The following is a 27,455-nucleotide window of genomic DNA, read 5'->3' as shown; positions in this document are numbered from 1 at the left end:
GAAAGTGGATTGCTGTCTAACTCTATACACAAAAGTAAACTCGAAATGGATCAAAGACCTGAATGTAAGTTATGAAACCATAAAACTCTTAGAAAAAAACATAGGCAAAAATCTCTTGGACCTAAATAGGAGCAACTTCTTCATGAACATATCTCTGCAGGCAAGGGAAACAAAAGCAAAAATGAACAAGTGGGACTATATCAAACTAAAAAGCCTCTGTACAGCAAAGGACACTATCATTAGAACAAAAAGGCATCCTACAGTATGGGAGAATATATTTATAAATGACATCTGATAAGGGGTTGACATCCAAAGTATATAAAGAGCTCACACACCTCAACAAACAAAAAGCAAATAATCCAATTAAAAATGGGCAGAGGATCTGAACAGGCACTTCTCCAAAGAAGAAATTCAGATGGCCAACAGGCACATGTAAAGATGCTCCACATCGCTAATCATCAGAGAAATGCAAATTAAAACCACAATGAGATATCAACTCACACAAGTAAGGATGGCCACCCTCCAAAAGACAAACAACAACAAATGTTGGCAAGGTTGCGGAGAAAGAGGAACCCTCCTACACTGCTGGTGGGAATGTAAGCTAGTTCAACCATTGTGGAAAGCAGTATGGAGGTTCCTCATAAAACTCAAAATAGAAATACCATTTGACCCAGGAATTCCACTCCTAGGAACTTACCCTAAGAATGCAGCAACCCAGTTTGAAAAAGACAGATGCACCCCTATGTTTATTGCAGCACTATTTACAATAGCTAAGATATGGAAGCAACCTAAGTGCCCGTCAGTAGGTGAATGGATAAAGATGTGGTACATGTACACAATGGAATAGTATTCATCCATAAGAAGAGAACAAATCCTACCATTTGCAACAAACATGGATGAAGCTACAGGTTATTATGCTCAGTGAAATAAGCCAGGTGGACAAAGACATGTACCAAATGATTTCACTCATCTGTGTAATATAAGAACAAAGAAAAAAGTTAAGGAACAAAACAGCAGCAGACTCACAGAACCCAAGAATGGACTAACAGTTACCAAAGGGAAAGGGACTTGGGGGGATGGAAGGGAAGGGAGGGATAAGGTGGAAAGGGGGCATTACGATTAGCACACATAATGTACCGGGGGAGGATGGGGAGGGCTGTATAGCACAGAGAAGACAAGTAGTGTTTCTACAGCATCTTACTACGCTGATGTACAGTGACTGTAATGGGGTTTGTGGGGGGAAATTGATAATGGGAGGAGTCTGGCAACCGTAATGTTTGTCATGTAATTGTACACTAATGATTCCAAAATTAAAAAAATAATAAAAAAAGAAATCTTTTCAGTAGAGGACACAGTAGGGCTTTGCAGACACTGGGAATCTTTATAAGTTTTGCACTGATGTTTTATTTTGGAAAAATTAAAGGCTTATTTTCATTAATGCCTTTTTTAAAAGGTGAGATTTTAGTATTAGTGTAATATTCCATGAATAAAACTACCTTGAGTGCAAAAAAAAATATGTCACTGTCTGAGCCTTATCCCCAGAGATTCTGATTTAGTTGATCTGAGGTAGGGCCTAGGGATAGTTATTTTTTTAAAATCGTCCCAAGATTTCAATTTCCTCTATGCACACAATATGCAATAATCACTGATCACATTTGCCTTCCATTCTTTTGATATGTGAAAAATTGAGTCATTAATGTTGTCTCATTGCCTGATTCCAACACCACTTCAAAAAATATTTGAAAAGACGTTGAAAATCTATTGCAGAAATAAAGGATAAAATTGTACCTCTTATTCAATGGTAAAAAAGGAACAGTTCTGGGAATCTCAGGATGTATAAGAAAAACTTTCCCCTTTTTGTGAAGACTTAAAAGAAACTGCACGTCAGGACTGGAACTCACAGTTATGCATTTTGTTTCCCAATGCTGTGCAGACAATGTCTTCATCTCAGGGCTACTAAGACAAAAGAATTCAGCTTGCCTGTGTTTGGGACCTGGCAGCACTATTTTAGATGTGTAGCCTTGACAGGTTACTTAGCCTCTCCAGATCTCAATGACCTCATCTATAAAATGGGGATGATAACCAAACCCATGGGCTGTTGTGAAAATTAAATAGGTTAATGAATGTAAAGTACTTAGAACAATGAATGTTTGCTATTTTTATCATTACAGTGATGAGAATGTATTATCAAGTCATTTCTAGTTTAATAAGGTCTAGATTGAGGCTTCTTATGCATCTCCAGAGGAGAAAAGCTTTAAAGGAGGTTGATTTTCATGAGCTTTATAATTTAACTAGGTACTCATTTTTAAATCTTCTGGAACTGGATTAATAAACTGAGACTATTTAATATCTACAGAGTGGGAGAAAATAGTTGATTTTCCTATTTAAAAGATGCAGTTGGTGTTAATTATGGTTCAGGATCCTGAACTATAGTTTATCAATAAGCAGGCATTTTCAAGAGTTGATTTTGTATAGTATGATTTGTTAGCTTTTCAATGCATACCCTGCAGACAGTCAGCTGTTCCGAACATCTTTTCTGAGAGATGTCATCCATACTGTACGTTTCTTAAACCTCATCGCAGACTTTGGAATTGAAAGTACAGAGATCATTGAATGTGGGTGTTGAGTACAATCAAATGGGTTAAGTAGAACTCAGAAAATGAACTTCACAATTTCTTTCAAAAGTGACATGAATTTACATAAGAATGTATTTTGATCCCTAGGAGGGATAGAATTTTTCTCTGCACCAAAAATATATCCTTTGTCAGGATGGGTCTATTGTTTCTGAGTCAGCAGTGCGGGTGTTCTATCCCCAAGAGCAGATGCCCTCCAACTGCTCAGGCTGGGTATTCAGAGTGAATGAAGAGGACAGGAGCAACATTGTGGACAGATGGTCTGGACACAGCCAGTCACTGTATCCCCGACCCTCTGTTGCCCTCCAGAGTGTATGCCACATGCAATGTTCACAGCAAAAAAGGCAGTATCAGATTTACCAATTATGGCTCTGTGAGTGCTTCCAGAGTCAAGAGCAACGGTTGAAGTGAGAGCATTAGTCTTAGTAAATGATGCTTTACATGTGTATATATTACCTATTTCCTGAGAGTCAAATCAGAGACAATCTCAGCTTTCACAGCTCTAATTAATAAAGGGCCTTAAATTATATAACATCTTAGAGATAGTCACAGCCAGCACCTTTTGTAAGGGGAAAAGAGGGGTAGCAAGTAAGGACCAGGAAGCCACAGGATCCGAAAGCTGAAAGACACGCCGCGCGCACAGACACATCAACTTGTCGGGTATGTGAATCACACCGTCGGTGTGAATCTCTTCTTTGGAAAAATGACTTCAGCTTGGTTTTTCTTCTGTAAAATGGTGATCAGAAGATTTCCATTTTGAGTTATTGTAAGAACATCAGGTCTGCGAAGTATGGTGCCAGGCATAAAGCTTCTATTATTATCATCATTACCATCATCATCACCGTCAAAAATAAAGACAAATGGCCTTACCTAAACCATGACAAGTTTTCTGTTTTTATTTTCTGCTTAATTTTGCTAATGAAGTTGATCTTGTTAGAACCTAAAATCTCAAGTGATAAGTTCTGGTGCAGTGATAAGATTATTGTATTGTAAAGCTGCAGCTCATTTGTCCAAGGTGGGCCCCCCTGTGAAGGGGTTTGGGGCAAGGGAGTGTCATCTTTAATTCTCCCTGCTAACACTGTCCAAAGGCAAAATCTGATTATAGCATGCAACTTTGCCTTAGAACAGTTGGATCTTTTTTTTTATTATTAAGGTATTATTGATATACATTCTTATGAAGGTTTCACATGAAAAAACAATGTGGTACATTCACCCATATTATCATGTCCCCCCCATGCCCCATTGCAGTCACTGCCCATCAGTGTAGTAAGATGCCGCAGAGTCACTATTTGTCTTCTCTTTGCTACACTGTCTTCCCCATGATCCCCCCCACACCATGTGCACTAAACATGATACCCCACCCTTCTCCCTCCCTCCTCACCCATCCTCCCACACCCCTCCCCTTTGGTAACCGCTAGTCCCTTTTTGGAGTCTGTGAGTCTGTTGCTGTTTTGTTCCTTCAGTTTTGCTTCATTGTTATACTCCACAAATGAGGGAAATCATTTGACATTTGTCTTTCTCTGTCTGGCTTATTTCACTGAGCATAATATCCTCAAGCTCCATCCATGTTATTGCAAATAGTAGGATTTGTTTCTTTCTGAATAGTATTCTATTGTGTATATGTACCACATCTTCTTTATCCATTAATCTACTGATTGACACTTAGGTTGCTTCCATATCTTGGCTATTGTAAATAGTGCTGTGATAAACATATGGGTGCATATGTATTTTTGAATCTGAGAAATTACGTTCTTTGGATAAATTCCTAGAAGTGGAATTCCTGGGTCAAATGCTATTTCGTTTTTTAGTTTTTTGAGGAACCTCCATATTGCTTTCCACAATGGTTGAACCAGCTTACATTCCCACCAGCAGTGTAGGAGGGTTCCCCTTTCTCTGCGTCCTCGCCAGCATTTGTTGTTCTCAGGCTTTTCGATACTGGCCATTCTAACTAGTGTGAGGTGATATCGCATTGTGGTTTTTATTTGCATTTCCCTGATAATTAGTGATGTGGAGCATCTTTTCATATGCCTGTTGGCTATCTGAATTTCTTCTTTGGAGAAGTGTCTGTTCATATCCTTCACACATTTTTTAATGGGTTATTTGCTTTTTGGGAGTTGAGCTGTGTGTGAGTTCTTTATATATTTTGGAAGTTAACCCCTTGTAAGATATGTCATTTACAAATATATTCTCCCATACTGTAAGATGTCTTTTTTTTCTGTTGATGGTGTCCTTCTTCTGTACAGAAGCTTTTTAGTTTTATGTAGTCCTATGTGTTCATTTTTGCTTTTGTTTCCCTCGTTCGAGGAGATGTATTCAGAAAAAAGTTGCTCATGTTTATATTCAGGAGATTTTTGCCTTTGTTGTCTTCTGAGAGCTTTATAGTTTCATGACTTACATTCAGGTCTTTGATCCATTTTGAGTTTACTTTTGTGTTTGGGGTTAGACAGTGATCCAGTTTCATTCTCTTGCATGTAGCTGTCCGGTTTTGCCAACACCAGTTGTTGAAGAGGCTGTCATTTCCCCATTGTATGTCCATGGCTCCTTTATCATATATTAATTCACCATATATGCCTTGGTTTATATCTGGGCTCTCTAGTCTGTTCCACTGGTCTATGGGTCTGTCCTTGTGCCAGTACCAAACTGTCTTGATTACTGTGGCTTTGTAGTAGAGCTTGAATTTGGGAAGCGAGATCCCCCCTGTTTTATTCTTCCATCTCAGGATTGCTTTGGCTATTCGGGGTCTTTTGTGGTTTCATATGAATTTTAGAACTAGTTGTTCCAGTTCACTGAAGAATGCTGTTGGTATTTTGATAGGGATTGCATTGAATCTGTAGATTGTTTTAGGCAGGATGGCCATTTTGACAATATTAATTCCTCCTACCCAGGAGCATGGGATGAATTTCCATTTGTTAGTGTCCCCTTTAATTTCTCTCATGAGTGTCTTGTAGGTTTGGGGGTATAGGTCTTTCCCTTCCTTGGTTAGGTTTATTCCTAGGTATTGTATTCTTTTTGATGCAATTGTGAATAGAATTGTTTTCCTGATTTCTCTTTCTGCTAGTTCATCAGTAGTGTGTAGGAATGCAACAGATTTCTGTGTATTAATTTTGTATCCTGTAACTTTTCTGAATTCTGATATATTAGAGCTAGTAGTTTTGGAGTGGATTCTTTAGGGTTTTTTATGTACAATATCATATCTTCTGCAAACAGGGACAGTTTAACTTTTTCTTTACCAGTCTGGATGCATTTATCTCTTCGTGTTGTCTGATTGCTGTGGCTAGGACCTCCCAATCTATGTCGAATAACAGTGGAGAGAGTGGGCATCCTTGTCTTGTTCCCGATCTTAAAGAAAAGGCTTTCAGCTTCTTGCTGTTAAGAATGATGTTAGTTGTGGGTTTGCTGTATATGGCCTTTATTATGTTGAGGTACTTGCTCTCTATTCCCATTTTGTTGAGAGTTTTTATCATGAGTTGATGTTGAATTTTGTTGAATGCTTTTTCAGCATCTATTGAGATGATCATGTGGTTTTTGTCCTTTTTGTTGATGTGGTGGATTACGTTGATGGATTTTCGAATGTTGTACCATCCTTGCATCCCTGGAATAAATCCTACTTGATCATGATGGATGATCTTTTTTTTTTAATTTTATTTTTGGGAGGGCATCTCTCATATTTATTGATCATATGATTGTTAACAACATAAAATTCTGTATTGGGGACTCAATGCACAATCATTAATCAACCCCAAGCCTAATTCTCAATAGTCTCCAATCTTCTAAGGCATAATGAACAAGTTCTTGCATAGTGATTAAGTTCTTACATGGTGAACCGTACAAGGGCAGTCATCACAGAAATTTTTGGTTTTGATCATGCATCATGAACTATAAACAATCAGGTCAATTATGATTATTCATTTGATTTATATACTTGATTTATATGTGAATCCCACATTTCTCCCTTATTATTATTATTATTATTATTATTTTTAATAAAATGCTGAAGTGGTAGGTAGATGCAAGATAAAGGTAGAAAACATAGTTTAGTGCTGTAAGAGGGCAAATGTAGATGATGATGGATGATCTTTTTGATGTATTTTTGAATTCGGTTTGCAAATATTTTGTTGAGTATTTTTGCATCTATGTTCATCAGGGATATTGGTCTGTAATTTTCTTTTTTTGTGGTGTCTTTGCCCGGTTTTGGTATTGCGGTGATGCTGGTCTCATAGAATGAGTTTGGAAGTATTCCCTCCTCTTCTACTTTTTGGAAAACTTTAAGGAGAATGGGTATTATATCTTCACTAAATGTTTGATAAAATTCAGCAGTGAAACCATCTGGTCCAGCAGTTCTGTTTTTAGGTAGTTTTTGATTAACAATTCAATTTCATTGCTAGTAATCGGTCTGTTCAGATTCTGTGTTTCTTTCTGGGTCAACCTCAGAAGGTTGTAGTTTTATAGAAAGTTGTCCATTTCTTCTAGAGTATGCAGTTTGTTAGCATATAATTTTTCATAGTATTCTCTAATAATTTTTTTCCTGTGGCATCTGTAGTGATTTTTCATTTCTCATTTCTGATTTTGTTTATGTGTGTAGACTCTGTTCTTCTTGATAAGTCTGGCTAGGGGTTTATCTATTTTATTTTCTTGATGAACCAGCTCCTGCTTTCTATTGTTTTATTTTTCCCACTTTTATTTTTTCTGCTCAAATCTTTATTATGTCCCTCTTCCTTCTGACTTTGGACCTCAATTTCTCTTCTTTTCTAGTTTCATTAATTGTGAGTTCAGACTGTTCATATGGGATTGTTCTTCTTCCCTGAGGTAGGCCTGTACTGCAATGTACTCCCCTCTTAGCATGGCCTTTGGGTGTCCCACAGATTTTGCGGTGTTGAATTATTGTTCAATTGGATTTCCCCCACCCCCAAAAAATGGAGTAATTGAGGGCCAAATACACGTTTCTTTTTTTTTCTCTTTATGAAGTTTCCTTTGATTGCTGTTTTTGGATCTTTAGGAGAAGTGATGTAAGGATAAGAAAGTAAGAGTGGAGGCCCAAATGGAAGGTGTTGCTTTTTGAATATAACTGCAAGCTTTTGGTTTAGCTAGCTTAGTTTCACCTCCTTTGGTAAGTTCCCACTCAAGACATTTCTTTTATTACTCATTGTTAGGGGAATCTGCCCTCTAAGCAACTGCTATATTTTTTGTAATTCCATCTTTCTAATAATAGTAACTTAAATGATAGCCAACTATGTATCCCTTTTGGCCTGGCTACAAGGAAGCTCAGAGCAAAACTTGCTGCTCACTTGTAGCATGAACGCTAGTTTTTTTTCATTGAAGTATCATTCTGTACAATCTTATATTGGTTTCAAGTATACAACACAGTGGTTCAACAGTTACCCATATTATTAAATCTTCACCCCAACTCGTGCGGTTAGTATATGTCAACATAGGAAGATGTTACGGAATCATTGGCTATAATCTCCAAGCTGTACTATGTGACCGATTTATATTATGATTGAGATTTTTGTGCTTTTTGGTCCCTTAGGCTCCCCACCCACCCACCCACCCACCCAGACCCTTGCCCCATGGTCACGTCTCAGTGTCCTATGAGTCTATTGCAAACATTTAATTTTTTAGAGTTAGAATATTGACTTTCCTCAGCTCCTCCTTTTGATATTTATTCCTTTTAAATTGTACACATTTTTGAAGTCATGTACTATAGTTTTTTATAAACTTTTGCCAAGTCTTATTCTTTTCTCAACTATCATATATGAGTTCAAAGAAACCTCAGCAGCTATCTATTCCTTACCAAAAGTCAGGAAGATATTTCCACCCATGTTCACTCATTTCCCCTTAATTTGTTCCAGCTGCTTGCTTTAGGTTAGCTTTTGGAAGCCACTGGATCACAGAGGTTCAGGGATACTGTGGAAACTAGCCATCATTAGTATAAATCCCCCATACAGCTTGATAAAGGAAATAATCATCATTCCCACTGAATTATTTCTATAAAAGAAATTATATTCAGGCTAACACAGGGCCTATGAAGATAATTTGTTTTGTACTGATTTGAAATATGAGCACTTCTGGAAAAGATCAAACAGGGTTAAGTCAGTGAATCAAAGCTATTATTCTGGAAATTATATTCAAATCTAGTCGGTCCAAATCTGAGAACTCTATTTGTGATGCAAATCAAAAGAAAAAAAATACTCCTATTTATCAGACCAATGCAATTTTGCACATCACAAACAATGGTTACCACTTAAAATCTTTTCTAACAGAGAGACAGAAGGGTAAACATGCATGGATTAACCAGGTCTGACACCTTCCGTTTTTCTTCAACTGCAGGTAATTATTCTGTGTAGTTCTTCTGTGCATATAAATTAAAACTGCATGCATTAACAATGATCTTGTTTTCCAATTCAGCAATTAAGACTAAACTGATCAAGGGATACTTTACACGGGGGTAGGGATTAGACAATAGTCCTTATAAAAGGGAGGGAATGATTCCTTTTTTCTCTCGGGTTTGCTTGTTCTCCATCTCCCTCGCCTTTTGGGGGCTCATTCAGATCTCTGTGGCATTGTGAAGACAGTCATTTGCATTGGGCAAGGAGAGGGCTTGCCACTAACAGGGCATCATTTATCAGGATGCACTGCTTATTCAGAGGAACAATGTCTGTTTCAGGTCCCCACGAGAGCGCACCTCTGCAGACACACTGCTTGCTTAGCTGGGATAATGAACGTTTTGGCTGCAGAATGTAAGAGTACTGTGATTACAATAGAATCCCAAAGAGTCTTATTAAAGCCTTGTTATCAGCTGGGAAACTCAGCCAGAAAGCTGTATGGACAGTCTGAGTACTGAGTTGTTAAACCAATGATCTGCTGACAGCAACCCAGCTCAGTGACACGAGGGAATTCTGGCTTCACTGGACATGCTGCTAACCGGCAGTTGCTGGGGGAACTCTGTACTTGGGGTCTCTGTGTCTTTTCATCCACACCCAGAGCCCAGACTCTGATGCCAGATGGCCCAAGGTTAAAACTGTTCTGTCGGGACTAACTTTGCTGGGCCTCAATTCTCTCATCTATAAATCGGAGAGGATAATTGTTCAATTGACTCTTGAACAATGTAGGGATTAGGGGCACTGGCCCCTGATTTAAAAATCCACATACAACTTTTGACTCTCCCAAAATTTAACTACTAACAGCCAATGTTGACTGGAAGCCTTAGTGATACCATAAACCAGCAATTAACCCATATTTTGTATGTTGTATGTATTATATACTGTATTCTTAAAATACAGTAAGCTAGAGAAAAGAAAACGTTTTTTCAAGTTGTGGCAAATCTCCAATTTTTTTTCCAATATCTTCACTGAAAAAAATCCATGCATAAGTGGACCTGCACAGTTCAAACCCATGTTCAAGGGTCAGCTGTAATTACATCAGGTTACTGTGATGACACAATGAATTAATACATGTGCCTGGTAACAGGAAATGCTATTAAATGCTAGCTATTACTACTATTATTATTACATAAAAAGTTTTTATTTACATTGGGTGTTTCACTACATTAAATGGGGCTTTCTGTCAACATGCAATATGAGATACAGGTACACACATCTGTAATTTAGAATTTGCATTTATTTTTAAAAATTGTAATGACTTCAGACACCTCCGTGCCCAGGAAGACCTTGCCTCTGTACCCACACTGAGGATCACGTGATTTACTTACGGGGTGCTAATGGAGGAAAGGCCCTTTTTGCCATGTGCAGAATCTACGTGCAAGATCTAACGGGGTCTATTTTCCCTCAATTATATGGCAGAGGAGTGAGACTAGCTCCTTGACCCATTGCTCGGCACGGTGGTGCTCAGTACCTCCAGCTTGACAACCGTCTGCTCGCACGCATGAGAACGTCTTGAGTTCGTGCAGCCCTTTGCCTCCTCTTGCTCTTGGCTGTCTTCTTCCATCAGTGGGGAAAGACCCATTTTGCAACAATCAGAGAACCAAAAAAAAAAAAATTGCATCTGGAAAATATCTTAATGTGAAAAAACAAACACACATTGAGGATTCAAAGAAAAAAATATACCCCTTGAAAAAGAAACAGCACATGTCATGTCATTTCTATGTTGTTTTAGGCTAAAGACCATGAGGACAAAATTCGAAGGGCAAGCTTTTTTGGAGATGTCATGGGAGCCTGAAGAGGCAGCGGTTCCTGACCGGTCTTACGTCATCCAGGGGCAGGTTTCCACTTGGGAAATACAGTATTAAACTGAGAGCATTAGTCAGGTAATAAGAGAAAATAGTCAAACTTCAGGCTCCCAGTGAGTTTGGTCTCAAACAGGCCACATATTGGTACCTGGAGGCGGCAGGCAGGAAGAACAAATCATGCCTCCCTTTCTCCTGTTTGACACTGTATTTGTTACAAAGGCTACTTGTGTGGCTATTCCGGGGGGGACAGACTCCAGAAAAGGGGTGAGAACACCTCTGCACCAACCCAGCCTCTTAGAGATACCAGCACTGTGATCTTGGACAAGTTACTTAATTCTTCTTTTTGTTTCCTAATTTGTGAAACCAGGGACAGCTGTTTAGTCCTGCCTAAGTCACAGGGTTCTGCAGTTTAAATAGGATCATCAATGTGAAAACTGCAAAAATCCACAGAAATACCAGGTACTATCACTTGGACTAATGAATTATTATGTACTGTTATCAAGGAGATCTTGAACTTCAGAGCTGTAAACTTGAGGTATCAGAAAGGAGGATGTGTAGAAAAGAAGTGGTACGAAAAGATAAAAAGGGCAGTCAGCCTGCTGGGGATAAGAGATTGCGAGTGTGGCTGACTGCACTTCAGGGGCCAGATCATTGCATGTTAGCCCAGCTACGGTATCACCAATTATTCTTTACCTCCTAAGTAGGTCCCCAAATGAAGGACACTTTCCAAAGTAAAGGTTTGCAGCACTCTACCTGCCACACTGAGACAGCCCTACTTTTAAGAGAAGTCACTTGGATTCTTGCTTATTCACTTATTGGATTAGCCAGTTCGAAACTCCTCAATGCTAATTCCACTTTCCTAAATTCTCCTTCAACAAACAAACCAAAATGTGTGCGTCTACTTCTGATAAACATTTTAAGATGAGTTTCTTAGGTCAATATTCCACAGGAGAAGGTGGGCTTTGGATTTGATTGTTTGACCACTGACAGCTGTCATGTTATGCACCTCATAGTGGAGACATTTAAAGGGAATAATCGAAGACGGTGGTTTTAATTGACCTCTTTTGTGTATCTGACTGTATGGACCAATCCAGTCATTTATTGCCACATGACAAACCATCCCAAAATGTAGTGGCCAAAAACAACAGCGGCGAGTCAGGAGCAGGAAAGGACTCTGCTGGCCTTGGCTCCGTTCTGGCTCTGGATCTGTTGTGCAGGCAGATGGTGGCCAGGCGGGGGTCAGTAGGGACACCGGGGCTGGGGCTGGCCGGCCACCTTTCTCTCTTCTTAGAGTCTCAGGCCTCTGCAAACTGGCTGGCTCGTTTGGGCTTTCCCACAGCGTGGCGGCCCCGCGACAGACAGCTTCTTTGGCAGCTGACGGCTTCAAGAGCTAGTAGTCCAGCCAATAAAGCAGAAGCTGGGTTGTCGCTGATGATCTAGCTTTGGAGGTCACGTTCTCTACTAGTTGAGAAAGTCACAATTTCGAGGGGAGGGAACACAGACCTCATTTCTCAAGGTAAAGAGTATCAGAATCACTTTACAGGAAGGGCACGTGGGGTGGGAGGTCTTGTCCAGGAAGTCTTTGGAAAATAGAATCGGCCTTGCGGACTGACTGTATACAGTTGGGAGTCACACTATGGAAAGTCAATATTTATCCCTGATTCTGATACTTATGTACAATCTCTCCTTAATACCACCCTGCTAATGACATCTACCAGGTCAAATAGTAACTTCTAGAGTGACTTCTGGTGCCTTCTCCTCCCCACCCCCTTGTGACTTAATGACTTGATAAAAACACTTGTTAAACTTCCTAAAAAATCTCAGGCATCCGCTTCTCTTTTGCCACGTGCCACAGTCCCTCGGAGCAAGACTGTTAGGCATGCTGCGCATTATACCTGTGGCTCCCCAGACTTCTCATGATTTCCCACGGCAGCTGCCCTAGATATACATGACTGGCACTTGGCATCATCCCAACCTCCGCCAAGGGTGCCTTCCTGTACTGAAGCTGGCAAGCTGGAAGCAACATTTCCCAGAATCCCCTGCAGCTAGGATTCCCCCACGTGATCAGGGCATTTCTACCAGGGGCACTTGCACAAGATTTGAAGGCAGTGGTGATGGGGAGGCTGAGGGTGCTTGTTTGCTATGGTTGCTGTAGCAAATCACTACAGATTTAGTAGCTTAAGATGACACACATTTATTATTTTACATTGGGAGCTCAGAAGTCTGAAGTGGGTCTCTTGGGCTAAAATCAAGACGCCAGCAGTGTTGTGTTCCCTTCTGGAGGCTCTAGGGGAAAAACCATTTCTTTGCTTTTTCTAGCTTCTAGAGGCCACCCACATTCCTTCTCTGTGGCCCTTGCTTCATCTCCAAAGCCAGCACTGTTGTACCTCTCTGCCCTTCTTCCATAGTCACAGGATCACAGCAGGGAAAGATCTCTGCTTTCAGGGACCTTATGTAATAGGGCGGGGCCCACCTCATGAATCTGAGATCATCTCGAGGTGCTTGACTTGATCCATCTGCAAGTCCCTTCTGCTGCATGAGATGACATTCACAGGTCTGGGCACTGCACCTGGACAGCTTTGTGGGGGAAGGCCCTTTATTTTGCCCACCGTGCTGCACTTCTGCCTCTCGTTGTCACTGCTGGCAACAACTTTTGTGGACTCTCTGGTTTTTCTGCGTTGGCTTCCCACCAGCTATTTCTCCCACCAGCTGTTTCTTCCATTAGCTGTTTCTCTTACTAGCTATTTCTTCCACTAGCTATTGCTTGAGCATGTCAGTGGTAGCTTCATTCTGGAGCCCATGGCTTAAATCACCAGGGAGCTTCTTAATCATCGATCAATCAGTGGCTCCATTAGTGGCCTAGGTTTACGACATGACTTTCAGAGTTGTTCTGGAAAGCTCAACCTAGAGTATGTTTCTCCTTGGCCTTCCTGACCCAGCAATTCTGTCAGTTGTTCTAGTTAAATCCTTTGACTTGGTGCATTCTGTTCTCACAGCTGAACCCTGATGTGTGCTCTCAGTGCTGTATCTCTGTGTGTGTCCATTTCTCTCTTTTCTAAGCTGTACTTATTTCTGAGAATAAAGCATCACTGAGATAACACTAAATTAATTAGAACTTGGGAAGATACAGATCATTTCAAAGTGGCTAAAATGCTACCAATAACCTTCTAAACGAAAAACATGGCATTGCCACTCAAGGATTACCAATTGGTAGTTATCCTGGAGTCTTCATTAAGGGTAGTTAACCTTGAACCTCCACATTATCAGCAGGGCACCTAGTATGTGTCATATTAATCAGAAGGTAGACTATCGCAGTTAAGGCCAAGGGCATATCACTCTAGGACTTTGTATGTAGCAAAAAGTGGGGAAATCAAATGCTGTACTGAGAATAGCCTCTTCGAATAGCGCTAGCTTCAGGAAACTGTCACTGGAATTTATTTCTCTATTAAGAAAAGGCCAAAAGTGTGTGCTCTTTGTATATGTGTGCATTGCTTTTGTATTTGTAAGGCACCCTTCCCCCTTGTTGCCCTTGTTTTCCTTCTAAAAGTCCTCCTAGAGGCCAAGGACAGAACAAGACAAGCTCAGAGAGAATGGAGTCATTGTTCCTTCAGTTCCTTTCTGAACACTTTGTTTGAGAAGGAAGGGACCACTTCCAGGGCTACAGGTGAAAGCTAATAGCATTAAACCAGAAAGATAAACGGCACATACAAGACAGGCTTATAAGACATGATTTTTGGGTATAGTCATTGCTGGCTTTATTTTAGCATAATTTTTAATAGCCTCATTTTATAATTGTTCCCATCTGAAATTCCTTGCCAGGCATGCCTCCTCACTGTTCTAGGAAACTAACTTCAGTCTTGATCTTAAGTCTAGGTCACAGGCAATTAGTCAAGATTGGATGTCTACATTTGCTAGGCAGCATAAAAGCCCTGAGGACACAGGAACGCGTGTCCCCAGGGGGCTCACAGTCTCCCTAGTCTTCTCGTCTGGTAAGTCTCCCCTTCTCCCTTGCATTTATTTGTAAGCTTACAATAGGCACATGAATGAAATTGTCACTGACTTCTCCAATCACAGCCTTCTTCTCTTCCCTCTGACCTTTCACAGCCCTTAATTCCACGTAACTTACTGTTCAAACCAGACCATTTCTGAGTGAAAGAGGGTGGTATTAATAATTATGCTACAACGGCAGATGTACAGGGCGAACCAAGACATATGTGGAAAACACACTGTCTAGTACAACTGGGTTCTTCCTACTTCCCTAGGCGCTCCCTAGAAGATAGAATCAGCATCTTATGCTTTTATATTGAATGAAAAATATAACTTTGTCCAGATCCTGGAATAGTTGTCCAGTAAACATGTGCTTAAGTCGAAAAAATTTAGTACCCCCCCTGAATTACATAACACTGCAGACTTGGACTTCAAATCCACATCAGAAATAAAAATGACTGTTAATCACTATTATATTTAAGGATGCTAAATGGTATGAAAGCATATTCCCTTTGTCTAAGACTCCTCCCCACTGCGGTCTGGCAGAGACCTCGTTTTGATCTCATGAACACTACACAGAAAACTGCACCTCATTTGCTTTCACTGTTGAAAAAAATCTAATTTCCTTTTTAATTAGTGTAATGAATGTGTGAAAACATTCATCTCCACAAAAGACCCATCCATGTCACGTAAACAATGCGCGATAAAACAAATCGGAGCAGTTCCTTTTCCTGACGGTGTTCAGGGTTTTCCCTGAGGAAGGGCAGCTACATATTGGACCACACATAAAACAATCTTTTCTAGATAGTCAGCCACTCTCTGAGAAAAACATCGATCATTTTTAGGGAACATTTCCAACTACAGTGGAATGAGTGTACTATCTCCAAACCGTCATCGGACCTGAACCTAGAGAGGAACGCGGTGGCCTCAGAGAGCGGGTACAAGCGGGAGGAGGATGTGCGGGGTTTCCACACGGATCCATTCGACACACAAGTGTTGAGTGATTTTGTTCAGTTTGAATCAACTTTAAGGTTTCTCTGTGCACAATAGTGAGGTTTTCATTTTCAGGGGGAAAGTGATGTCTTGAGAAACTGCCTATAAGGATATGATTTAGAAAATGGAGAGAAATGAAGGCAAAAGAGGATTTCTTCTGGATGAAAAGGCGCATCCTCACCACCGTCCTCCTTTTCTGAACAGATCTTTCTAATGCTCGCATTGTGGGGTGTTGACGCGACAACTGCTTCATGACACCATTCTGCATCTAGTTTGCCTTTGGGGATCCAATTATGTGCTGCTCGCCTATCTGTACCTCTTTTCCCCACTCCCAGCCCCAATTCCCTTTCTTCATTGTCTGTTTTCAGCTGGTATTCTTTTCTGGTTGAATGGCCACAAACACAAGCTGTCTATCTCTTCCAGCTCACGGAGTTCTGCTTGGAAGATGAAAACAGCCTTGGTAAAGGAGCTGTTCACAAGCATGAGGCCCGGCTTGTGGCCAGCAGTGCAGAGGAAGCCCAAGTGGAAAGTCAAATTTGCCATTGCCCTGAAGAGCACCCGTTGTGCAAATAAAATTGACTTTCACTTCTACCACCACTTCTTCCTCCCAAGTAAAGCAAGACATTGGTTTTAGACTTTTGAGCTCTTTTCATAATGAAAACAACACAGCTTTTTATCCCCCCACCCCCCTAACCCACTGAATGCAATAAGCAGTAGAATAAAACACTGGTTTGCAAACTCTTCAACAGCAGGGACTCTTGTTTTGCCTGATCCGACCATTTAGTGTGTAGCACAGGCTGCACTGCTGACTCTCCACAGTGGCCTTTGCTGTGTTTCTCTCTCTGGACACAAGGGAGTGAGCTGATAATCTGAACTAAGCCAAAATATGAAAGAGAAGTGACTTGGTTGCATTTAGAAGTGGGCATGTGTGGTGTCACAGCTGGGCTGTGGGGTTTTACCACAGTAGGGATGTTTCCATTTGGTGACCCCAGATGTAGGGTAAGGACACCTGGCAATCACGGACAGGGACCAAAGTCAATGGACTTCAAAACTGAAGAGTGGAATTTTTGTGTGAGTTTAGCTACCAACATCTACAGACATATATGTATATATATCTCCTTCCCAGACCCCTTGCCTTCTCCAGGTCACCCTTGAAAGGGGATTGGTCCCTTTTCTGTTGGAAATAATTTTACTTTGCAGTCAACAAAAGGAAGGACAGCTGTTTCTGGAATCTGTGTTTGGATACTCAGAATTCTGTGCAAGCCCCTAGTGTGTGCTTTTGGGTTTTCCTTTCTCTAACTTGATATTTCTTTATATTTACACTGAAGATAAAATATTCAAAGCAAAATCTCCCACTGGAGATTCAGTGGAAGAGAGTAGTGACACCAACTGGGGTTTTTTGGAAAAGCAACACACTCAGTATGCTTTTACTGAACAGATTCTCCAATGTTCAGGTTTTCAGATGTTTGGATGCAGCAGATTTTTGGAAAGACAAATGCATTACCTTCCTGGGAACAACCACGATTAGGCAGTATCTCAGCTGATGGGGGAGCTGGGCACAGGAGGGTGACCTTGAGGGCTTGGCTCGGAGGAAGTAGCGAAGAGAGGAGGAAGCCCTTCCCTCTAGCTGCCCACCCAGAGGAGACACACCCCTGCAGTCTGTTCCTGCCAGAGAAGGGCAGTTACAGCTGCTTCCTAATTAACCACTGGAGAATAGCCCCACGCTGCTGCTTGTTGGAGTCCCGGCTGACATCCCTGCTTGTGACAGCGCTGAAACACAGGTTGATGGAGATACAATGGGTATCAGTGGGCGAACTCAGAGGCTGATCCAAAAAGGCTGGAGGAGAAAGAGGAAGACGGGAAATAGTTGAGCAGGACACTAGGCTGAGAGTGGAAAGGAGAAGAGGGACATTCTTAGAGCCAGATGTACAGGACAGAAAACAAACAGGAAGAACTGATTGTGTCAGACAACAAAGCGGCAAATGCTCACACAAGAGGCCCAGCCCAGTCTGGCAGAGAAGACTAAGTACAATTTCTTCGGGAATGGGGCAATGATGAGTCCCAGTCCTGTAACTTGAAGGGTGTGCACATGAGCATGTAAGATGGAGGGAGCAGAGAGGAAAGACAGCCCCAACTTGTTTTCTAAGACTATCACGATTGTCTCCCCCTGATGGAAAGCTTAAACATTTCCTCAGTCACTCAAGCCGCACCAGGCATCCTCAGGGTAAGAACCGTGGATGCTACAGATCTCCCCGGGGCAGCCCCTCACCTCCGCCCCAGCAGCCTGGCCCTCCCCGCTCTCCACTTGCTGCTTTGATCCCCAGGGAGCTGTCCCTTCACACCGGGGACATGCACAGTGCGTCTGCCACTGTAACATCTGGATGGCTTCCCCATGACCAGTTTCAAACAGCACCTACTCACTTCTAAAACGAGGTTCTCTATCTGATCCCCACTACCCTGGGGGAGGGGGGGCAGGAAGTGTTACAACCTTGCGGTAGCAGAAGAGCAGACGCTTCCCCTCTTCAAGCCCTCCCGAGCTACGGAAACTTGCAGGGTGCCCTGTCCGCAGGTGCATCGCCCCTCCTCCCCCGTCTCCGGACACGCTCGGCATCGATGCCACACATTCCTCTTTCTTGCCCGTCCTCCTAATTCTCTGCCCCTGTTCACACACGGCCACTCGGGAATTCAGGCACGCCGGGGAGAGGGTGCTTCCTCGCCAAGCTCAACCCGGGCAGCCAGCCTGTGGGCAGAGTTGGGCCCTTGAGACCTCGATCCCAGACCTGAGCCGGGCTCCCTTGGGCGACGCGAGGGCCGGAAGCCGTTCAGTAGCAGCGGGTCACGCGGGAACCCCATCCGAGGACACTTGCAACCGCGCACCCCACACCCCAGGGCACCTCTCCTCGGGCCGGGCGCGTCCCCGCCTTAGAAAAGCCCCCGCTCTGGACACCTCCGCGGGCTCCTTAGCCATCCTCCCCGACAGGCCTTCCACCCTCCCGGGCGCCCCTCGATTCTGCTGCAGCAGCGCGCGCGCCCCTTCCGCTGGGCCACCCCGCGTCTCCAGCCTGGAGGCATCGGGTGCCCGAAGCGGGCGGAGGCAGCCGAGGCCGCCCCAGTGCCAGCGGCTCGCTAACGTGCAACGCGCTCTCTCGACACACAGACCTCACCCGGGCAGTAAACACACCAGTGGCAGAAAGAACAAATAAAAGGCGCGCGTACCTAAAGGCGAAGCCTCCTTGTCGTGACAGGGGACGCGGGGCTCGGGGGCTCATCACAGCCTCCGAAGCGACGCACTGGCCGGGCCGCCCGCCCCCGGCTCCGCGGGCACCTGGGCTCGCCCGCTGGGGTGCAGGCGCGGGGGCCCCGGCGGCAGCTGCGGCGCGCGGCCAAGCTGCGCGGCTGGCGGGCGCGAGGGCGGCGGGGCGGGGGAGGCGCGGCGGGGCGGGGGGACCGCGGCTCAGCAGCCACTTCAGCGCGAGCCCCGCGGCTGCGCTTCCGCGTCCGCCCCCCGCCGGGCGGGGCCGCCGGGAGTCACCCGCGGAATTCGCGCAGGGGGCGAGCCGGGTGCGGGGAGTGCGGCGCGGGGAGAGGGCAGGCGGAGTTCCTTTCCGCCGACCGTTTGGGATTCGGAACGGAGACCGACACCAACAGGAGGCGGGGGCGCGGTGCGGAGGGCGGCGCCCGGGAAGGTGCAGCTGGTCACCGAGGACTGATGGTGCTGGGAAGCCCCCCTGGGCACCCCCTACGGCTGTTCGGGCAGAGAGAGCTCATGATCATTGGGAAAAATAGAGTTGCTTCTTATTTTGTTTTGGTGGATTTTAACTATGCATAAAGGTTTCCTTTAGGAAAAGTGGGCGTCTGTCTGGCAAAACATTCCATAAAATGTCTTTTGGTGTGGATGCTATGAGACTGGGATCTACAAGGACCAAGAGACAAGGTCTCTCTCTGCTTCTGTTCATAAATAGGGAGTCCCTGCTATAACTCGGCTTCCTCATCTGTAAAGTCACCATACTGGGTAAATTATGAATTTAGAATGCTAAAAAGAATGGTACTGCAAGGTACATCCTCTCTCCCTAACTTGGGATTCAGTCACTTTGTGAGATAAGAGTAAGAATCAGTGATTTTAGACATTGACCAAAGGCAACGTCCTAGGAGACTGTGTCAACATGGGAAACCACCACATCCAGGTGAGATGGGGAGACGGCACCCTCAGGCTGGGAATGCTGTCAGCAAAGACCATAGCCTAATTCACTATGTCAAAACCCAGCTAAAGATACAACAGGAGCCAAGTAGGCTTGCTGCCTAGAAAGGACACCCCGAAGCAAGCACTGGTCACTGTGTCTGCCTTGGACCATGAAGAGCAGCCGTAACAGTGAGGGGCCTTGATAGTCTGAGCCCTACATTACATCTGCATTTTCCCAGACACCCCATCTCGCTCTGCCCTTTGTCTAACTTAGAAAATAGTTGCTGTTAGCACTCAGTCTTTCCATGTAGACATCCCTTAATGGGAGAGAATGTGTTGGAACACATGACATGAACGTTCTAGTCTGCATGGCAAGTTATTCACTGTATGTTTTCAGTATTGGTGTTCTGGTCAATACGTGAGTCCCTAGTGAGTTTGGTCGACTTTAGCTCATTCTTACCAAGCCAAACACTACAGTTCATTGCCTATCTTCATATCACCTAGGTTCTAGAGCAGATATTTTGCAAACATTGTAGCATTTATTCCCGACATTAATTCACTGGTAGATTTTATCATTCCCATTTCAGGGATGGGAAGACCAAGATACAAGAGAGTTAACGTGACATCTAATGTAACAGAATTAATCAACTTTAGATACATGTGCAAACTGTGGCAACTGCACAACCTGGGCTGTGGCGGCCCTATTACGCTGTCTGTAACAGGTCCTTGCTCTTCTCTTCAGGCAGGACCTAGCTTCATCCCGGCTGTATTCCTGTTGATACTTGAAACCTGAGCCCAGGTTTTCAGGCTGTTTCCTTACTCTGCCTCCATTCTCACACCCTTTTGTATATCTGGTGACTTCCCAGCCTTTTCCAAGCTAAATAAATCTGATTGTCACAAAGGTCTGAACTGCTGAAGGTCTCCCCCAGTGTCCTTTGCTTCTTGGCAGCCGTAAATAAAACTGCTGTTGAAACATTCGTTCATACAATAAGTGTTTATGGAGAACTGAGGAAGAGACAGGAGGTAAAAGAAAGAACACCCTCCCCTCTACTCCACCACCACCACCCAAAGATTTTACAACCTAAATGGAGATAAAAATATCAGCCGTGTGGGAGCTGAATGATATTGTTCAAGACGATGGTAAAACAGATTGTAAGGCAAAGTAGGAAGAAGTCAACGGCTATACTCCCTCATCCTACCCTAAAAATAAGCAAAACCCGCAGGAGGGAGGATGAAACCTGTGTACTCCCCTTTAAAAATAGACTTGGGGCAACTGAAGGAACAGACAGTTCTAAAGGCAGGTTGGAGCACTTTTTAAAGGACTAAACGGGGTACTAGGATGATGTGCCCACACACACCTTACATAGGCATTCAAGGCCCCGTACAATGGGGCCTCCTCTATTCATTCTGGGCTTTGAGTCGCGGTCATATGATAGAGTCCAAGATTTACACTTCCAGCTCAACTCTCCTCTAAGGTCAGACATCCAAGTCCCTATCTAAAAATTCCTGTTAATTTTTTGCAGGCCAATTCTGGATTCGCTTCCCTATATGTCAAACCCGGTCTTTCCCTATGCTTAACAATCTCGGTAAAATAAATGACCCCAATATCCAACCAGTTGCTAGAGGGCCAGAAACCTGAAAGTAATTATGATTCCTCCTTTTCCTTCATCTTCCACACTCAACTCATTAAGACCTGTTGATTTTTCTCTCCAAGACATTTATAAAAGATTTTGACTTCCATCTTTTGGCTTTGATGAAGCAAGCTAACTTGTAGGCGACCCTGTGTCAGGAAACTGAGGCTCTCTGTCCAACAGCTCGTAAGGGACGGAGGGCAGCCGACAGGCGTGTTTGCTTGAAAGTGGATCTTTCCTCAATTCAGTCTTCAGATGAGACCCCGGCTCTGGCTCACACCTTGGCTGCAGCCTGGTGAGTGACCTGAAGCTCATCTGTGTCTGGACTTCTGACCCACAGAAACTGTGGGATAAGCATGTGTTGTTTTAAACAGCTAATTGTGGCAATTTGTTATGCAGCAATATAGATAACTAATATTATAGGAAGAGTAATCTTTTAAAATATAAACTATTTGATGGCCACTTTCCTGCTTAAATCCTGCATTTGTTCCCCATTTATTATAGAACAATGCTTACAAGATCCTGGTAAGCCAGTCCCTCTAGTCCTTCCAGCCTCACTCACGCCTCCTTCCTTCCTTTCACTAACTAACCTTAGATCACAAGGACCTTCTTTCAGTTCCTTAAACATACCAAGCCACTTCCCAGAAAGGTCTTCCCTAGAATATACTTCTTTAAGTATATTCTTCCCCCCAGTTATTCTTTTTCAATACCCTGTGCCTTTTATAGCCATAAATGTAAATTATAATGGTTTTTTTAAATTTGTTTTTTTACTTGTTTCTGGTCTCTTTTACTGGACTAAGATCATAAGGGCAGAGACCATTTCTGTCTCATATACTGTATCCCCAGCAGAGAACAAGAGCTCGGTAACTACTCACGGCATCGGAGATGAATAGCTGCCACTCTGGAACACTCCTGCGCTCTTACCTGGACCCTTTTATTTCCCTTGTTAGCCCCAACCCCAGCCTTTCTCCATCTGCATAGCATTTGCCCATTTCCCAGTTGCTGCATTTGCTCACCGAGGTTCACTTTACAAGCCCCTGTCTTTTTCCCAGAACCCTTGCCCCTTCCCCTGCCCTGTCACTTCAGAACTTTCACAACCTTTTAGATCTTAGCATCTCTTGACATGCTTAGCACCTTCTACCTTGTCTTATAGCTATTTGTGTAGAGTTTGATTCCAAACATTTTTCCATTTACCTCACTCTGTAAAATGAGACTTGGAAAGAAGCACAGATATGCAGAAGTTTTGGGGTGACTGGGTAAAGAGCTACTGTAGATTAGCTTCAGCACCAATAGGCTAGAAAGGAAAAATCTGTGGGGAGGAGCAGGGCCTAACACTTAACTCTGGAGAAAAGTAGACTTTCCATTTCCCCACTTTAACAGTCTTCTACTGAGCTGCCAAAAAAAAGACTGGGTGGCTTAAACAACAAAAGCTTATTTTCTCATGGTTCTGGAGACGGATAGTTCAAGATAAAGGTCCAGCTGAATTGGTTTCTGGTGAGGTCTCTCTTCCTGGCCTGCAGAAGGCTACCTTCTTGCTACACGTGGTCTTTCCTCAGTGCATGTGCACAGAGAGAGCAAGTCTGGTGTATTTTCTTATAAGGGCACTAATCCTATTGGACCGGGCCCCCACCCTTATGATTTCATTTAACCTTAATTACTTCCCTACTCCAAACACAGTCACACTGGGGGTTAGGAGTTCAACATAAGAATTTTGGGGAACATGAACATTCATTCCATAACACCCACTTTTTCTAACTCCACTACCTTCCTGATGAGGAAGGGACTATGGTAGATATGGTACAAATGTAGTATGGCAGGGAGAGAGAAGAAGAAAAAAGGAGAAATGTAGATGATGCTAGGTGTTCTACAGACATTATCTAAAGCCTGTAACAATCCCTTTTTCTATTACTGCCCCCATTTGAACGATAAGAAAACTGATGCTCTGAGAGAATGAGTAAGTAACTTGCTCATGATCACAAAGGTGAAGCTGTTATTCAAAGTCAAAGGTGAAAAAAATTTAATGCTCTCTTTAGTATATACTGCTCACCACCCTGATTTCCTCTTTTGGTATCTTGTGGAGGACTGGATATGAATGTGGGGGTCAAGGACATGTGCATACAGAGCTAGAGGCCATGGGTCAAGAGAGGCATGGAGTGTTTTTCCAGGCTGCTGCCCTAGATTTCCCTTGAGGCTGCCTTACTCAGTGGACCAGCTTTGGGACTGAAGCTCTGACCAGGAATGAAGTGAGTATAATACACTGCAACCCCCCTTGAGCTTCTCCCTCAAGGAGTACAGCATGTGGAGTATGGAAGGTGAAGGCCTAACACAGGGCCCATTTCCCTCACTGGATTGGAAGCTCCTGGCAATGGGATCTGTCCTGGGTGACTTTGTAGCCCCTATCGTTCCTAATACAGATCCTTCCTAATGGTCAGGTACATGCATGAGTGAGGGACCAGGCAGCACAGGTCTATGCACCCATTATTGGATTGTCTGGTGCAAATCTTAGAGAAGTTAAGTGATGTGCCCAAGGTCACATAGCCAAAAATTAGTCTGCACCAGAAACATGGCCTTCTGGTGCTGAGTCTAAAATCTTCACACAGCCTCTCAAGTTGCTTCCCCTGCTGCGGTTACTGAAGTCCTCATCCTCATGCCGTTAATTTCTCACTGCTTCCATTCCTTCTCTTATAAGCTATTATTTCAATTCAGGCACCACACACTCTGTTAAAGGCAGGAAACACAGAGGTGAACACAGAGTCATGAACCCCATCTCGTGGAGCCTGGCATGAGGACAGCTGTAAATGACTGAGGCAGGTGTTATGAAAGAGGAAGTACTATGGGTGCTATGGGAGCTGTGATTATTTTTGTGTATCATTAAACAGGGTGTTTGAACTTCAGCAGCACTGAAGATGGTCTTTTTCAATAACTGAATACTATTCTGCTCTTTCATGGGCATTTTTAAAAGCCAGTTTTGGGTTTAGGAAACTCAATTGATCAAGCCAGCCTGATCAGTCTTTCTGTCACCAATCAATCCTAGTAAATACATAATCCATCAGAGGAAAGCAAAAAAGCAACCAATTTAATTTCCTGACTTAGAGCTTCAGATATACAATAAGGAACTGAGCACACGCGTTAGGACCCACTGCATCCTGAAGTGAAACTGATACTCTGAATAGAAGGTCTCAAATATTTGGCTATATCTAGTAATCCCTACCCATTTACATTTTTATATATTTCTTCTGCCTTTGATGCTGGTATTTCTGGCTTCTACTCTGGTCTAGTTGACTGGTCCTGGAGAGAAGTAGCCAGGCACCACTGACACCTAATCTCTCTTTATGACTGTGATGCTTAACACCCATGTGGATAGCAGATCTAACCCCATGATACTGAAGTTCTTTCTCAACTTCTGTACCTTCTTCTATAGGCATTTGGCCACCCAAATGCATGGCCAAATCATGGCTTGGAATGCTGCCAATTAGAAGATTACTGAACATCTGTTTCATATTGTAGCTCTTTACCCTCCACCTTGCTCATATCTACTAAATTCTTCATTTGCTGCCCTGACCAATCTTTCTCTCTTTCTCTTTATTTTTAATTTTCTAATTTATCAAGTGCATACGAATCTCTCTGGGTAGGAATTTAAAATACAGATTTTCAAGTCACCCTCCTCTCCCATTCTAATTGGGTTGTTTTAACAAGCATGCTGGCGGTCTGGGGCAGTTGTCTCAGAACATACTTTGGGAAGCACTGGTCTGGATATGTTCCAAACAGGTGCCCAGCCCCTTGGCACCACAGGGTGACTCCAAAGCTTTTTCAGCTAACCCCTGGCTGCTCTGCGATGCTATCCCTAAGCTCTAGCTCTTCCTGCTATTTCCAGTGTCCAAGGAACAGCGCTGCAAAGAGTCTTGGGCTTTGCATCGAGACACTTGGGTACTATTTTGGTTCTGCCAATAGGAAACTCAGGGCAAAGCTTCTCTTTGTCATCTTAATATCATCACTTGTCAGATGAAGGGTTTGGACAACTTGATTGCCATGCTTCCTTTTGTGGCTAACATTTGACAATTCCTGCTTCTACTTTTTTGCTCAGGCCATTTCCACTGCCTGGAAATTCTCTGCTGAGGAGTGCCCATCACTTTTTCTTCTACCGCTGACGTTTGTGTCCAAAAATCCTGCCTATCCTGGTTAGCTCTGTTCAAACACTACCTCCTTCAAGAAGCCCTCCTTGGCCCTCCGTACTCTGTCCGGGTCCTGCTGTAAGCACTGCATCCCCTGAATGCAGATCCACTCACACGCCTTCCTTCTGTTGTAGACAGATAGTTGGCTCACATCCCCTCATTAGTTTTTAAGCTCCTTGATATCAGGAACTATGCTTGGTGCCATTTACAGTATTGTAATATCTGTAATAATAATCATAGAGGGTAGTCAATAAATATTGACTAAATGAGGAATGAGAGCACATAAAGCCCCTGCTGGCTTCTGTCACCCTTTCCCCTGGAAAAAGAGCATAAACAGCTCAACCTACAGAAGTATGTTTAACCTGGCAAATACCAGCCAGGTCTTGCTTGCTGCTTTCTGACTGCTGAGAGCAAGACCCCATTTCCCTTTGCTCAGGTCTGGTATTGATGATAAGTTCCTCAAGGGGGTAGACATCTCAGGCTGTTATTTCCTCACCATTATCACACATATCTCCTTGCACGATAGGAAACTTGTTTGGCCAATACCCTTAGCATTTTAATATGTCGCAGGAATGAATGTCCCAAGGGTGATGCAATCAGGCCTATGCACTTGGGCGAATGATCCCAGTCCTAAACCGCACTTCTACCCTCACTTCCAGCTTCTGCACCAAGTAACCTGGAAGGCTGCATGGGTATAAGATAGCAAAATGTTCAAAGCTGACAGGAAATAGAATATGCCCTAAATGTAGCAAACAATCCCTTTCCATCCAGAAACTTGAGATTGGATTTCTCATACATTATTATGATATTACATGTGGAGGTCATTTGCTGCAAAAATATAATTTAGACCAGCCGTTCCCAATTTTTTGGTCTTAAGACCCATTGTACAATAATATAATCTAGACTAATTATTTTATATTTTGTATAACATATGTATGTTATACATATATATTTTTATGCACAAAATATAAACAAAACCTCTTTATATTTGTAAAAATTATCGAGGACCGTGGGGACCCCTAAAAGTGCCTTGAGAAACCTCAGGGGTCCTCAGTCTACATTTTGAGAACCTCTGATGTATACTGACAAACATTTTGGCAGAACGTTAACTTTACAAATTCCTATAGCTTTGAACCCCATATGGCTGAAGGTAAACAATATAAATCTAATTTAGTAAGTATGATTGCACCAAGATATTAAAGTAAGTACAAAATAATTAAAAATGAATGTATATATATGTGTGTGTATATATATATATATATATATATATATATACACACACACACACAATGCTAGGTACTTGACATGTAGGCGTTTTTTAAGGTTCTAAATTGACTTTCACTTCATAATAAACCCTTTCCTTTTCTCTCATTATCAGGGGGAATGCAAGAGAAGAGATTTGTCTGAGAGGTTCTCCAAGGTGGTTTATTAATATTGTGTCCCCAGCCCCATGCAGTCCCTGGCATGCGGATCGTTCCATGGTGCTCCTTCCTGTCTGTTCTTCACCTTGCCCTCTCCTGCTCTCTGCCCTTGGGGCTCCTATAGGAACCACATCAACGCCTGTCCTGCCCTGTGATGTCCAGCTGGGTTTGGCAATGGCGAGCCCAACAGGGACAGGAAGGAAAAAGGGAAGGGAGTGAGGTAATGATATCAATTCACTGGCTCTTCCCTGTG

The 27,455-nt window shown here is 43.1% G+C and overlaps 1 protein-coding gene across 8 annotated transcripts in view; it reads right to left on the bottom strand.

Moving 5' to 3' along the window:
- RIPOR2 (RHO family interacting cell polarization regulator 2) overlaps window positions 1-27,455 on the bottom strand; it is a 250,511-nt gene that overhangs the window by 97,880 nt on the left and 125,176 nt on the right. The window contains exon 1 of one of the 8 annotated variants that reach the window (XM_017653180.3): window positions 19,015-19,165. The exons of the other annotated variants lie outside the window; for them this stretch is intronic. The gene's annotated coding sequence lies outside the window, so the exon portion shown is untranslated. Of the gene's footprint in view, window positions 1-19,014; window positions 19,166-27,455 lie in introns of those variants that run through there. 8 annotated transcript variants of the gene reach the window in all.

The sequence above is a fragment of the Manis javanica genome, chromosome 16 (assembly GCF_040802235.1).
Source record: "Manis javanica isolate MJ-LG chromosome 16, MJ_LKY, whole genome shotgun sequence".
Classification (NCBI taxonomy): Eukaryota; Metazoa; Chordata; class Mammalia; order Pholidota; family Manidae; genus Manis; species Manis javanica.
This window is presented reverse-complemented; position numbering and strand designations above follow the sequence as displayed.